Source organism: Echinops telfairi, unplaced genomic scaffold (genome assembly GCF_000313985.2).
Source record: "Echinops telfairi isolate 266 unplaced genomic scaffold, ASM31398v2 ScPeMD7_70;HRSCAF=299, whole genome shotgun sequence".
NCBI lineage: Eukaryota > Metazoa > Chordata > Mammalia > Afrosoricida > Tenrecidae > Echinops > Echinops telfairi.
This window is the reverse complement of record NW_022103968.1, coordinates 39,282,142-39,296,274: the sequence shown is the minus strand read 5'-3', so window position 1 is coordinate 39,296,274 and position 14,133 is coordinate 39,282,142.

Here is a 14,133-nt window from a genome sequence, read left to right as displayed (position 1 = left end):
ATCCAAATTCCAGCAACTTTCTTCAAAGAGTTGGAAAAACAGATTACCATCTTCATATGGAGGGGGAAGAAACCGAGAATTAGTAGAGAACTCCTCAAGAGGAAGGACAAAGTCGGAGGGCTTGCTTTACCCGACTTTAGCACCTATTACACAGCCACAGTGGTCAAAACAGCATGGTACTGGTATAACGATAGATATTCAGACCAATGGAAAAGGATTGAAAACCCAGAAATAAAATCATCAGCATACAGACAACTATCTTTGATAAAGGGCCCAAAAACATCAAATGGGAAGTGGATGCCCTCTTCAATTCATGGTGCTGGAAAAATGGATATGTAGATGCAGAAAAATGAAGCAAGACGCTTTCCTCACTCCATACACAAGAATAAGCTCAAGGTGGGTCACAGATCTTGAGGTCAAACCCAGAACCATCAGGGCATTCAATGAGGAAATTGGGTCAAACCTGAGAACCTTGGCACAGGGATTACATAGGCTATCGGAAATCAGGAAGGACACCAACACAGAGGAGGCACAAATTGACCAGTGGGACATACTAAAAATAAAACACTTATGTTCTTCGAAAGAATTCACCAAGAGAGTAATAAGAGAGACTACAGAATGGGAAAACATCTTTGGCAATGACACATTGGACAAAGGTCTTATTACTAAAATCTATAACGCACTGCTAAACTACAACAAGAGAAAAACCTATTGTCCACTCAGGAGGTGGGCAATGGACCTGAGCAGGGGTTTCTCAAGCGCAGAAATCCAAATGCCCAATAAATATATGAGAAAATGTTCCAGATCTCTAGCCATAAGAGAAATGTAAATTAAAACAACTATGAGATACCACTTAACACCCTCAAAGATAGCCCAATTCAAGAAATCAGAAAGTAATAAGTGTTGGAGGGGATGCGGAGAGATAGGAACTCTAGTCCACTGCTGGTGGACCTGTAGGTATGTACAGCCATTATGGAAATCGATTTGACGATATCTAAAACAGTTGGAAATTGAGCTACCCTTTGATCCAGCAATCCCCCTACTGGGCATATACCCGGAAGAGACAAAAAACAAACCACAGCCAGACATCTGTGCTCCAATGTTCATTGCGGCATAGTTCACAATTGCAAGGAGTTGGAAACAGCCCAAATTTCCATCAACAGACGAATGGATTAAAAAACTCTGGTACATACATACAATGGAGTATTACGCATCCCTAAAAAGCAGTGATGAACACATGAAGCACATCGCTGCATGGGAAGATTTGGAGGAAATTATGCTAAGTGAAGTAAGCCAAACACAAAAGGACAAGTACTACATGAGTCCGCTAAGGTAAGCTCAAAAAAAAAATTTTTTTTTTTCAAAAAGGGCATCGGGAAGAAGATGCTGTATACATACGTCCCTGGAGTGAGGTCCAGGTAATATGGCAGGGGCCAGACTAAATCCAGGGATACATATGGGATACATATGGTAGCCCATTAAAAGGGAGGAGGGAAAAAGGTATGGGTAGCCAGGGGAACAGGGCACTAACCCACACGGGGAGGGTGTTGATTGTGTCTCCACAGGGAAAAAGGTACCAGACTTCAATCTGGAGCTCCAAGACAGGAACGCAACATACTGACACAAAGTAAGGAACCGATGGAGAGGCCTGAGGGGTCGGCCCCATTACCAACTGGGTGCACAGCACCACCCTCCCACAGGGGGAATTCACTTCAGAGGACAGCACTGAAGCTGCAGCACGGGAAGAGGGGAAGGGGGACTGCTCTTGTTGGAGCGCATGTGAGCCAATGAAGGGGGAAGGGGAAGAGAATGAAAGAGTGGAGTACATCCTGGCTCGCCGAGCCCTGGGGACAATGTGCTTGTTCAGAACAGCGATGCACGGAGATCACCATGGGGCTGGCCCCACCACGGGACACAGCGTTCCTAGTTGACCCATCGCACCACTGGGGACAGCACTGGAGACAAACAGCGGGAATTGTGCCTGCCATGAGCTCACCACGCAGAATGCCAGCCTCTGGGGGCATGCATCCGAGCAGCTGGGGGAGCAGAGCAGTGAGGTCCTCAAGGATAGAGGCGGTGTCGGGGCATGGCACCCCATCAGATTTGACTGGAAAGCATACGTGAAGGAAAACAAACAGACCCTGAACTATTCATACGGTTATATATGTATGCATGTGTGCATGTTATTGTTGTTGTAGCTATTGTTTTACTTTCTGTTGTGGCTTCATTGCACTCAGTCTGGTGATGGTACATAGCATGTCTACCTGGAAGGGATAGGCGGAATAAACAAGACAGAAGAGAGGACAATGGGATGACAGATCAGGGGAACATGGGGGTAGGAGGAATGGTGGGGAGGAAGAGGGTGTTAACAAGCACAGGGACAAGGGAACAACAAGTGATCCAAAATCAATGTCAAGGAGGGTGCGGGAGGCCTTGCAGGGCTGGATCAAGGGCAATGTAACCAAGAGGACTGCCTAAATCCCAAATGAAGGCAGAACATGATAGTGGGACAAGAGGAAAGTACAAAGAAATAGAGGAAAGAACTAGAAGGCAAAGGGTTGTCATAGAGATGTAAATACAGGCATATAAAGATGTAAATATAGATCTATGTACATATATTTACAGGTTGAGTATTAAGAAAACAGATGGACAGTGGGCCCCTGTACAAGTACTCCCTCAACACAAGAACACTTTGTTCTAACAATTCAGCAGTCTGAGATGCTCACCTGCCTGGCACGATCACTGAAGACAATGGGTGTACAAGAAAATGGTGAAGAAAGCGGATGATGCTTGGCTACCAAAAGATAAAACACCTGAAGTCACTGAAGACAATGGGTGCACAAGCAAGTGTGGTGAAGAAAGCTGATGGTGCCCAGCTACCAAAATATATAGCACGTGAAGCCTTCAAGACCTGAAGATAAACAAGCAGCCATCTAGCTGAGAGACAACAAAACCCACACAGAAGAAGCACACCAGCCTGCCCCTACCTGATCACTGAGGACAAAGGGGGTGCACTAGCAAAAGTGGTGAAGAAAGCAGATGGTGCCTAGCTATCAAATGAAACAGCATCTGGGGTCTTAAAGGCTTGAAGACAACCAGGCCGCCATCTAGCTAAGAAACAACAAAACCCACAAGGAAGAAGCACACCAGCCTACCCCGACACGAATGCTGAAAACAAAGGTATATAAGCAAATGCGGTGAAGAAAGCTGATGGTGCCAAGCTGTCAAATTACACAGAATCTGGGGTCCCACATGCTGGAAGATAAACAAGGGGCCATCTAACTGAGAAACAACAAAGCCCACATGGAAGAAGCATACCAGCCTGTAAGATGACAAGGCGGCAAAGGGGTCAGGTATCAGGCATCAAAGACTAAAAAAAAAAAAAAATCATAACATTGTGAATGAGGGGGAGTACAGAGTGGGGACCCAGGGCCCTTCTGGGGGAAATTGGACATCCCCTTGCAGAAGGGCTGCGGAGAGGAGAGGAGCAAATCAGAGTGCAGCATAGTAACGATGAAATATGCAATTTTCCTCTAGTTCTTAAATACTTCCTTCCCTGCACTACCATGATCCCAATTCTACCTTACATATTCGGCTGGACCGGAGGATGTACACTGGCACAGATAGGAACTGGAAATACAGTGAACCCAGGACAGATGAACCCCCCCCACCCCCAGGACCAATGGAGAGAGTGGCGATATTGGGAGGGTGGAGGGAAGGTGAGGGAGAAAGGGGGAACAGATGACAAGGTCTACATATGGCCTCCTCCCTGGGGGATGGACAGCAGAGACGTGGGTGAGGGAGACGTCGGATGGGGTAAGATATGATAAAATAATTATAAATTATCAAGGGTTCAGGGGGAGGGGGAAGCAGGGAGGGAGGGCGAAAAAAGAGCTGACACCAAGGGCTCGGGTGAAAAGCGGGTGTTGTGAGAATGATGAAGTCAACATATGTACTAATGTGCTGGACACAAATGATGTATGTACAGATTGTGATGAGTTGTATGAGCCCCTATAAAATGATTATTTAATTAAAAAAATTGTAAAGCCCATGATGTGAAAATCCACAAGGAGGACAGGGAGACAGGATAAGACAAAGGCAATAAGTGATCATTTTCAACAACAAAGAAATAATTTGAAAAGAATGTTTATGATTAAAAATACCTACATATGCACTAATGCACAGGGACCAGGAAAGAAAAAACTATGAAATTGAATAGAATCAAATGTATGGGACCGTAACTCAAAACCAGAAAAAACTCACTGCCATTGGTCGACTGAACCAATTGCAACTCACTGTGACTGTAGGACAGAGTAGTACTGCCCCTGTGAGTTCCTCAGACCTGTTTTGCATGGTTGACCTTGCAGTTAGCAACCGAAATCATTTCTACTAGCCCACCAGGGAATAACCTGGGACAGTAATTAGTATTAGATTCAAGTGTTGACCCGAATGAAAAGCCACAGAATAAATGGAAGGAGAGATCTGTCTAGAGCATTAGCAAACTGTGTCGGAAAGAACCTGGAAAACAAGTTGGAGAAAAAGTACCTTGAACTATAAGGTGAGCTTGCTGTTGCTAGGCAGCGTGGAGTTGGTTCCACCCCCTAGCAGCACTCTTCACAAAAGAGGGAAACTGCCCGGTCCTGCCCCATCCTCACAATTGTTCCCATGCTAGAGTTCATTGTCACAGCCACCGCCCTTTTCACTGCTCCTTTACATTACCAAGTGCAATGTCCTTCTCCAAGGACTGGTCTCTCCTGACAACATGTCCAAATTAAGGAAGAGGAAGTCTGGCCATCCTTCCCTCTAAGGAGCACTCTGGTTGTACTTCTAAGATGGATTTGCTCGTACTTCTGGCAGTCCACGATACTTTTAATATTCTTCTCCAGCACCACGGTTCAAATGCGTCAATTTTTCTTCTGGTTTCCTTATTCAGTGTTCAACTTTCACATGCATATGAGGCCATTGGAAATACCATGGCTTGGGTCAGGCAAACCTTAGTCCTCAAAGTAACAACCTTGCTCTTTAGTACTTTAAAGAGGCCTTGTGGAGCAGACTTACCTAATGCAGTGTGTCTTTGGATCTCCTGACCACTGTTCCCATGAGCATTGATTATGGATCCAAGCAAGACAAAATCCTTGACAGTGAGAAAACAAGCAATGTTACTGGAGGAGGAGAGCCGAGCCCTCGCAGCATGAAGGCCGCTGTGGATGATGCCGTCTGTCTGAGGTCCTGGAGCAGACTGTGGTGAGGTGACCTGAAATAGGGATGGGGTGGAGGGCTCTCTCAGATTTTTTTCTCTCCAACTTTCACATTTCCTTCTTCAGGCATCTCATCTAGATCTTCTGGGTTTCCGCAGGCAGGGCCAAGCATGGTCCCTGGCCAGCATTCCCTCTTCCTAGTGACTTGTACACCAACCACAGCTTCCCAGATTTTGTGTTCCTACGGGATTATAGTTGAGTTGCTTAAACAACCTTGCTGTTCAGTTCCAACGTTTCGGCATTGCAATCAAGGGTATAGGCACTCTACTCTGTAAATGAATGGGTAACATCTTTGGCCACATGTCTATCCCAAAAACTGATCTCAGGGCAACCAAGTTCTGCTCCAGTGTCAATCAAGAAGAGCCTGCTAGGGGTGGCTCAGGAACTTGTTTCAGACAGATACTAGCTTGAAGCCCGGGAAAGTTCAGAATTCAAGCTCCAGAAGGAGAGCTTGGCTCACGCTACCTTGTAAACCTTGGGACTACTACCCTCACCAAGCGGGTAAAGACAATTAACTCTGCAAAATGAGTCAGCCTGTCCTCAATTTTTTACCACTGAAAGACACCGGGGTATCACAATATACTGGAACAAGGAAAATGCTATATAAGTTATCCAAGTAAAAATGATTGCTCAGACTCAAGATGGTTGAGAAATGAGGGCTATCCTCAAAGCAGAACTCAAACATAGAGTAGTAAGCCAGGAGGATGTATAAAACAAGAGATGGCTCAAGAGAGATGAACACTAAGCAGTGCCTTGAGGCAGACCGGAAGCCAAGAACATTTATCTTCTTACATTTCTGGAGGGAGGGAACAGAGGGTATGGTATGCAAAGCCAATTATATCCTTTCTGCTGAGCAAATCAGAAGATACCCACCCCACTCCCCCACCCTTTTCCTACTAAAATGTATGTTAAAGTCCCGGAAGGATTGAGCATGTTCCTGACTCATTTCCTTACAAAAACTACGTTTCAACCTTCAGACCCGAGGTGAAGGTTGAAACGTAGTTTTTGAAGATGGGATTTTCTTGATTGCCAAATACAGACCCAATTAATGAACAGCCCAGAAGGAGCTTGCCTCAGAGCTGAAGAACAGGAAACATGAGAGGCAGCAAACTAGCACCCCACCCTTGGCAGATGGAATGGTTCCCTGAGGCTCACAGGACTGGGTCTCCGAATGAAGAGTCATCAGAAGTGTGCTCATCCATTGGGAAATGGGCTAGCCAGGGAATGAAGCCCATGTCACCCCACCTAGAGGCCAAGCTGCCGGAGTCTGAGACCAGAGCGCTCTTTGGATGGGCTTTCTCTGGAACATCTCGTTCCCAGCAGGCAAGCAAGCACTGTTCCTTCTTGAATGGGAATGGTTTCCAGCTGGTCAAGTCTTCCTGCCCTCCTAAGGCAAAGAGCCCTTGGCTCCGTTTCTGATTTTGGTTTCCAGAGATAATGAGCCAATGAAGCCGATTGTCCCTGAAGGGTGGTATTTTGTTTGTGTTCATGATTTACTTGACTGTTTCTTGTTGTGCTTGACTATACACACAGCAAAACACCGGGCGAGCAATTTCTGCTTGCACAACTCATTGACACGGCAGTCTTCACACTGGCAGTCATTCTCACCCGCCTCTTCTGAATTGTACGTCGAACTGATAGAACCTCACCGCCCCTCCATTGCCTACTGAACCTTTAGAGTCCTGCTGTCATTTTGCTCCGATATTAATAGGTCTTTAAAAGTCAAGGCACCTGTGTGCTCTGATCAACACAATGGATGGAGGTAGGGATTGTAATAAGAATTGTGCGAGCCCCCAATATGATTTTTTTTTAAAAAGTCAAAGCAGACATTCTTTACTAATTGAGCTCAGGTATTGTTTGAGTTAAGGGAGAGTTCTTTGTTTCTTCATGTTCTGTTTTCCTAGTGTCTGGCACTTAGCAAGACTTTATGTAAACTTTCCCCCCCAAAATTGCACAACCCCTTCTGCACAAGCCTGCAATGAGTGCTATGCTAGTGGTATGTATGTGCAGGCCAATTCTGAATGCATTATAAGGCAAAAATAAGACGGTGTGTCAGCTGAGGCCACCTACTAGGGTTGGTTCAGTCCTTGTTTTCTCCCTGATTCGTCCCGCACACTAAGGCGTGAGGCTCGTTAGGCCGATGCTTTGGCTTGAGTCTGAGGTTTCTATTGTGCAACCAGCTGATGTGGTCTCAAATATGGAAAGCACATGTTTTTCTTCTGGCATATCCTAGAGAATTATCTAGAAAGAGAGTGTTGCCTGTGAAGAGGATGGTGAAGAAATGGCATGTATTTGGCAATGACAAAGGAAGGTATGTGTCCTTACCTACAGTCATACCTGTCTTATTGTTTCACTTTATGGTGTTTCACAGAAACTTTATTTTTCATGTAGGTTTGGCACAATCCTGTGTTACGTAAATCTACTGGTATTTTTCCAATAGTATGTACTGATGTCTTGTTTCTGCGTCATGTTTCAGTAATTCTCAAAATACTCCGCACTTTTCACAATGTTAGGGAACATTTAATAGATTTTAGTTTTGGTAAACATAACTAATGTGCACTGCACTGGGATACTGAACATTTGTGTGGCCCAGTATTGCAAGATTGGCTTTATGCCAGCGTCCTGAACCAAACCCCAAATATCTCCCAGGTATGTTGTTGCGGTTGTTGCTAGGTGTTCCAACTCACAGCAACCTTATGTAGAACAGAAGGAACACTGCCTGGTCCTGCACCACCCTCACAATTGTCCTTAGGTTTAAGCCCATTGTTGCAGCCACTGAGTCAATCCATCTTGTCAAGAGCTGTCCTCTCTTCCACTGCCCTCTGCTGTACCAATCATCACATCCATTTCCAGGGACTGGCCTCTCCTAATAACATGCCCAAAGTATGTGAGACAAAGTCTTGCCATCCTTGCCTCTAAAAAGCATTCTGGCTGTACTTCTTCCAAGACAGAACTGTTGGTTCTTTTGACAGGCCATGGTACTTTCAATATTCTTTTCAAGCACCATAATTCAAATGCATCAATTCTTCTTTGATCTTCCTTATCAATGTCCAACTTTCACATTCATATAAGGTGATTGAAAATACCATGGCTTGGGTCAGGCATGCCTTAGTCTTTAACCTCATTGCTTGTCAACACTCTAAAGAAGTCTTGTGCAACCGAGTTACCCAATACATTGCATCCTTTCATCTCTTGACTGCTGCTTCCATGAGCATTGACTATGGATCCACCAAGCAAGATGACATCCTTGGTGACTTCAAACTTGTCTCCATTTATCATGCTGTTAACTGTGGGTCCAGTTGTGAGGGTTTGGGTTTTCTTTACATTGAGTTGCAATCCACACTGAAGACTGCAATCCTTGACCTTCATCAGGAAATACTTGAAATCTTCCCCACTTTCAGCAAGATTGTATTATCTGCATATCTCAGGTTGTTAGTAAGCCTTCCTCCGATCCTGATGCCACACTCTTCATACAATTCAGCTTCTCTGATTATTTGCTCGGCATACAGATTGACTAAGTATGCTTGCGGGATGCAACACTGACACACACACCTTTCCTGATTGCAAAGTACCCAGTATTCCCTTGTTCAGCTCTCACAACTGTCTCTCAATCCACTAAGAAGTTCCAAATGAGCACAGTGAAGTGTCCTGGAATCCCCATTCTTTTCAAGGCAATCCATTGTTATGTTCCACAGAGTTTAATGCCTTTACACCGAGGTATACCTGTACTGATCTGTACTGAACACTTTCACGTAGGGTTCAAAGAGGCGAAAAAACATGCTCAATTATCCCCTTCAGATTTAGCAAGTAAGCTTGTGCTTACCTTGCTTACTGGATAATCCATCTCTGTCATGGGCTGTAAACTTGAAAAGAGGCTTTGATTTTGAAGGATGGTGCTTTAGGTTAAGAGAGAGAGTCTTATTGAGAAGCAAAACCTTCGATGTGGTGAAAACCTGTGAAACTGTTCACTGCAGAGTAGTGATCAGGCACAAGGAAGCCTAGGACTTAGCTGTTTATAGATAAACCAGGATAAACAAACACTAATAGAAGATAAACATACAAGTCTTCATTTTCCTGGTCCCAAGAATTCAGCTAGTTATTTTTGTGTGTGTGACATTTACAAAGAACTTCTTCCTTCCATTAAGAGACTTGCCTTTTCTAGAATATTGGAGCTTCATGAGGCAAGAATGTGTTTTCCGTGGAGTGAGCTGGCAAAAACACTGTTCAATGATTCTTAGATCCTTATCATACTGACGATCTACTCTCATACTAAGAAAGACATTTTATTTCCGTGATCAAAACACAAGTGTCCAAAGCAGATCTTGTTTGTCTGCAGTCCTGCATGGAACCTGGGCCACCACTCCCTTTGGCTCCACAGCTGCAGTGTTAGAACCATGCAGATGAGAAAGTGAAAGCCAGCGTCATGCTACCTCTGATCCAGTATTTAAGAGTCTTCAAGCAGGCTTAAGGAATTATTCCCTAGAAGTAGTCTTTCCAAAAGAATTTTCAACGGATGAAATCACACTGGACATTAGTTTCAAATTTACAGCAGAATAAACTTTTAAAAGGGGAGATGATCTTCAAATGAATCTAGCATTATAGCAAAGGAGTTTAGTTATATGTATATACAGTGAAGAGTGAGGGGATGGGAGGTAAGCAAGAGTCCCAGGAATGATTAAGCATGACCTCCAAGGGAAGCTTTTTCTACTTAAAGTCTCCCTCTGGCTCGTCCTCATCCATGTTGGGAGTGGGGCATTTGCAGAGGATAAGAGGGAAAAACAGATGAACCCTGGAGAGAGTTGGTGGAATCAAAGTACTATAAAGCAAAAAAAAAAAACCAAACCCCTAAAACCTGCTAGCAAATCAATACTGACTCCTAGTGACCTATACGACAGGGAAGACTGCCCCTTTCTGTTTCTGAGACTGTAACTGTTAACGGGAGTGAAAAGTCACCTTTCTTCCAAAGAGCGGCTGGTGGTTTCAAAATGCTGACCTTGTGAATTGAAGTCCAACGTGTAACCATCACACCACCTAGGCTCCTAAAAGTACTATGGGCTGCCTTTAATTCATTTATTTGAATGAAATGCCTCAAACACTATCTAGACCAAAACACTTTCTAAAACCACATGGATGACTAAAACCAGGGAGGATGACTCCTGTGTCGACATCAGGGCCCCGGGATTGACCGTGAACCATCAAAACTACTTACTCCAGTTAGCCGTTGTCCAGGTGGGTCCAGGAGGTACCGATGGAAAGAGTGGTGACTCTCTTCTGGCGTACACAGAGGATGTTTAAGCATTCCTCCCCGCAGTTTTTCCAAGAAAAAGATCATTCAAAACAAAACTCCATTATGGCTTCTCCCAATATAAATACTGATGAACGAGGGTAAACAAACGGAGAGAAGACATTTGCTCTATTCCAGCCCACAGACGCGGTCACATTTGGGAGAGATAATGTATCCGGGTTAAATGATTTTGCAGGTTCACTTTTTCCATTCAAACATGTACTCCCAGCAGTTTCCAAAGCAAAACATTCCCTTGATTCTTTCAAACTCAAATTTTGATGGTGATATGAACATGAATACAGATGTCAGTAGCTTCTAAAGCTCACTCTCTCATCCAACTCCTAATCCGTGGAATGCTAGTCCCAGGCACCAGCACCATGCTTAGAGCAGGATGTGATTGCCACAAGGTCCTGGGTGCAGGTTGTCAAAGAGTCAGCTCAGACGCCCGGGAGCCTGTGTGTCAGAGGAGAATGGTGCTGCACAGGGTTTTCAATGTCTGGATTTTGTTTTGTTTTGTTTCCGAAGTAAACTGGCTTAGCTTCCTTCTGAGGCACCTCTAGGTGGATTCGAAACCCCAGCCTGTCTGTTAGCAGCCACACACACACACACACACACACACACACACACACCGTCACCACTTAGGGGCTCCTTATCAAGAATAGTCAGTACTTTTGCCTGGATAGGGTTAGAAATATAGAACAGATAAGAACCCAAAGAGCCACCGTAGTAGCATGTGAAATTAATATCGTTGCTTTCCCTTAAATTCAGTGGTTGATTCTAAGAAAGGAGATAATGACATGAAAATGTCCCACTACAATCACCAACTTTTTTTTCCTGTCCTTTTTTTTTTTTTTCAAGAATAAGGGCTGGTCAAAGTTAGTGAGATATATTTGAGTTGACCTGTGTGCATTTGTCTGAGTGGGTGATGACATTTCTTTTCCAAGGAGTGCTTTCTGGATTTCTTTTTTTTTTTAATGGAATCTCAGGTTGTGGCATAGGTGGAGCTATAAAGAGGAGGAAACAGCAGCGCCAATCCAGTGAAAACACAAAGCAATGAATCCTCCAGACTAAACTGGCCGAACAAAATCGAAGGACATGATCTCAAGCAGGGTGGGGAACCCTTTTCTGCCAGGGATCACTGGGATATTTATATCATCACTCTCGGGCCATACACACTTATCAGCTTAAAAATCAGGCTCCTCTATTTGGTCACACATTTCATTAACCCTTCAGACGATGGCTTGTGGTGCTGGAGAAGAATGTTGAAAGTACCAGGGACTACCAAAAGAACCAACAAATCTGCCTTGGAAGAAGTATGCCAGAATGCTCCTTCGAGGCAAGGTTGGTGAGACTGCATCTTATGTGCATTGGACAGGTTGTCAGGAGTGACCAGTCCCTGGAGAAGGACATCATGCTGGGTAAAGTAGAGGAGCAGTGAAAAAGAGGAAGGCTCTCAATGAGATGGACTGACCCAGTGGCTACAACAATGGGCTCGGGTGTAGGAATGACTGTGAGATAGGTGCAGGTCTGTACTGACCTGCATGGTACCTAATAACAGCACCATCAATGTCATGGCTGGAGCTGCTTCTCTTTGGTGAGGCAGGCATGTGATGCTAGCTGGTCCTGATGATGTTGTAGGCCTTATGCAGCCCTTGGGCCGGACTTTCCTCACCCCGATCTAAGAAGAATCTGAAAGAACGTCTGACAGGTGTGTTTACCTGACTGTGTTGCCACGGAGTCTAATCTGATTCACGATGACCCCATATGTGTGAGTATAACTGGGCTCCACAGGTTTTCAACAGCTATGATCTTACCTAAGTAGATCATCGAGTGTTTTTCCATGGTGCCCCAGGGTCGATTTGAACCACCAGCCTTCGGGCTAACAGCTAAGTCCAAACCATGGCACTTTGGTCTATTTAGAATACCACACATTTTTCTCCAAGGACAGGAAATCTGCATAAGGATATCCAAGCTTTTGGTTACTCTGTATTCTACCCATCACTATGCTTCAGCCTCAGTTTTCCTTGAAGATAAGATGGGTTTTAAACGCAAACAGGCAAAAATTATGTTCCCACCAGCCCTAGAGGTATGTGAAACCACTATAAGGAGAAGGTGCAGGAAGAGCCACAGTCATTATGAACCAACTAGAGTGAGAGGTGCTGGTGTGAGGGTGTTCAATTCCCAGAGAGATTTCTGAACATGAATTGAAGATTTCCCTAATTTGCAAGATGAAATGTGAAAAGAACAAATGAATCAGAGATACCAAATATCTAACTGAAAATCACCTTAATTGCTAGTAATTAGAGTGCAGTGGGTTATGTATTGGGCTGCTAGCTTCAAGGTTAGCAGTTCAAACCCACTAGCACCTGCGAGAGAGAACGATGAGACTAGCTGTTCCTGTAATGATTTGCAGCCTTGGGAACCCACCAGGACAGTTCTAATCAACTCGGGGGCAGTGAGTTTTGTGCTGTCACAGAAAAAAAAGGTTAGGCATTCTGTTTTGGAAAGGTGAAGTCCAGTCGGAGACATGTTTGTAAAGTCTCTGTGTGTGGCCAGGTTTCTGGGTTTGTCTTTTCACTTCCACCCATACAGCATGATCATCCTGCACCTTTTGAGAAAATTTATCAAGACAAACCCTTCGGAATAACACAAAGCAAACAAACAAACAATAACAAGCCAGCTTCAATAACTTTCTTTCTGGGTTAACTTTTCTGCCTGGAATGAAACTCACCCAGTCAATCTTCCCGGAAGCCACTGTTCTGATTGGAACTTGCTCTCTGGCTCATATTGGAATAACAAGAGGCACCCCCCCAGGGATGATTCCTTCCATGAAATCATTTTCATTAACTTGAATCTTGCTCAAAAGGCTTATGGAAAGATTAATTTGTAGAGCTCCCTGAACTTCCTGTTATGTTTCCAGCATTCATCAAGCCAGGATGTTCACTGAAAATTAAAATCGACCCCAATTTCAGCGGTTGCATTAATGTTAATTCTATTTAACCCCAGTTTCTGGACTCCTGTCAGTTATTTATCACAGTTTCCTCTCTTGGCACATCTTTGAGGTCTTCTTGACCTTCATTAAAACACATAATCCATCTAAGAACTATTGTCTTATGTGCAAAGTACCAAAGATTTGGGAAGATGTTCACTTCAGTTTTGTGAAAAATTTTATATTAACCCTTACATCAAAATTGTTTTCTTCCTGCTGGGAGGCAAAGGGCATTTATAAAGGTCTAGATAAAGACATGTACATATGCAAATATATTTATATGAGGTTGGGGAAATAGATGTAAGAGCCTATATTTATAGGTTTAGTATTAAGGTAGCAGAAGGAAATTGGGCCCCCACTCAAGTATTCCCTCAACGCAAGAATACTTTCTTCTATTAAATTGGCATTCTATGATGATCACCTTCCTGACACAACCACTGAAGACAAAGCGGGTGAATAAGCAAATGTGGTGAAGAAAGCTGATGGTGTCTGGCTATCCAAAGATATGGCATCTGGGGTCTTAAAAGCTTGAAGGTAAACAAGCAGCCATCTAGCTCAGAAGCAACAAAGCCCACATGGAAGAACTTATCAGCCTGTGTGAT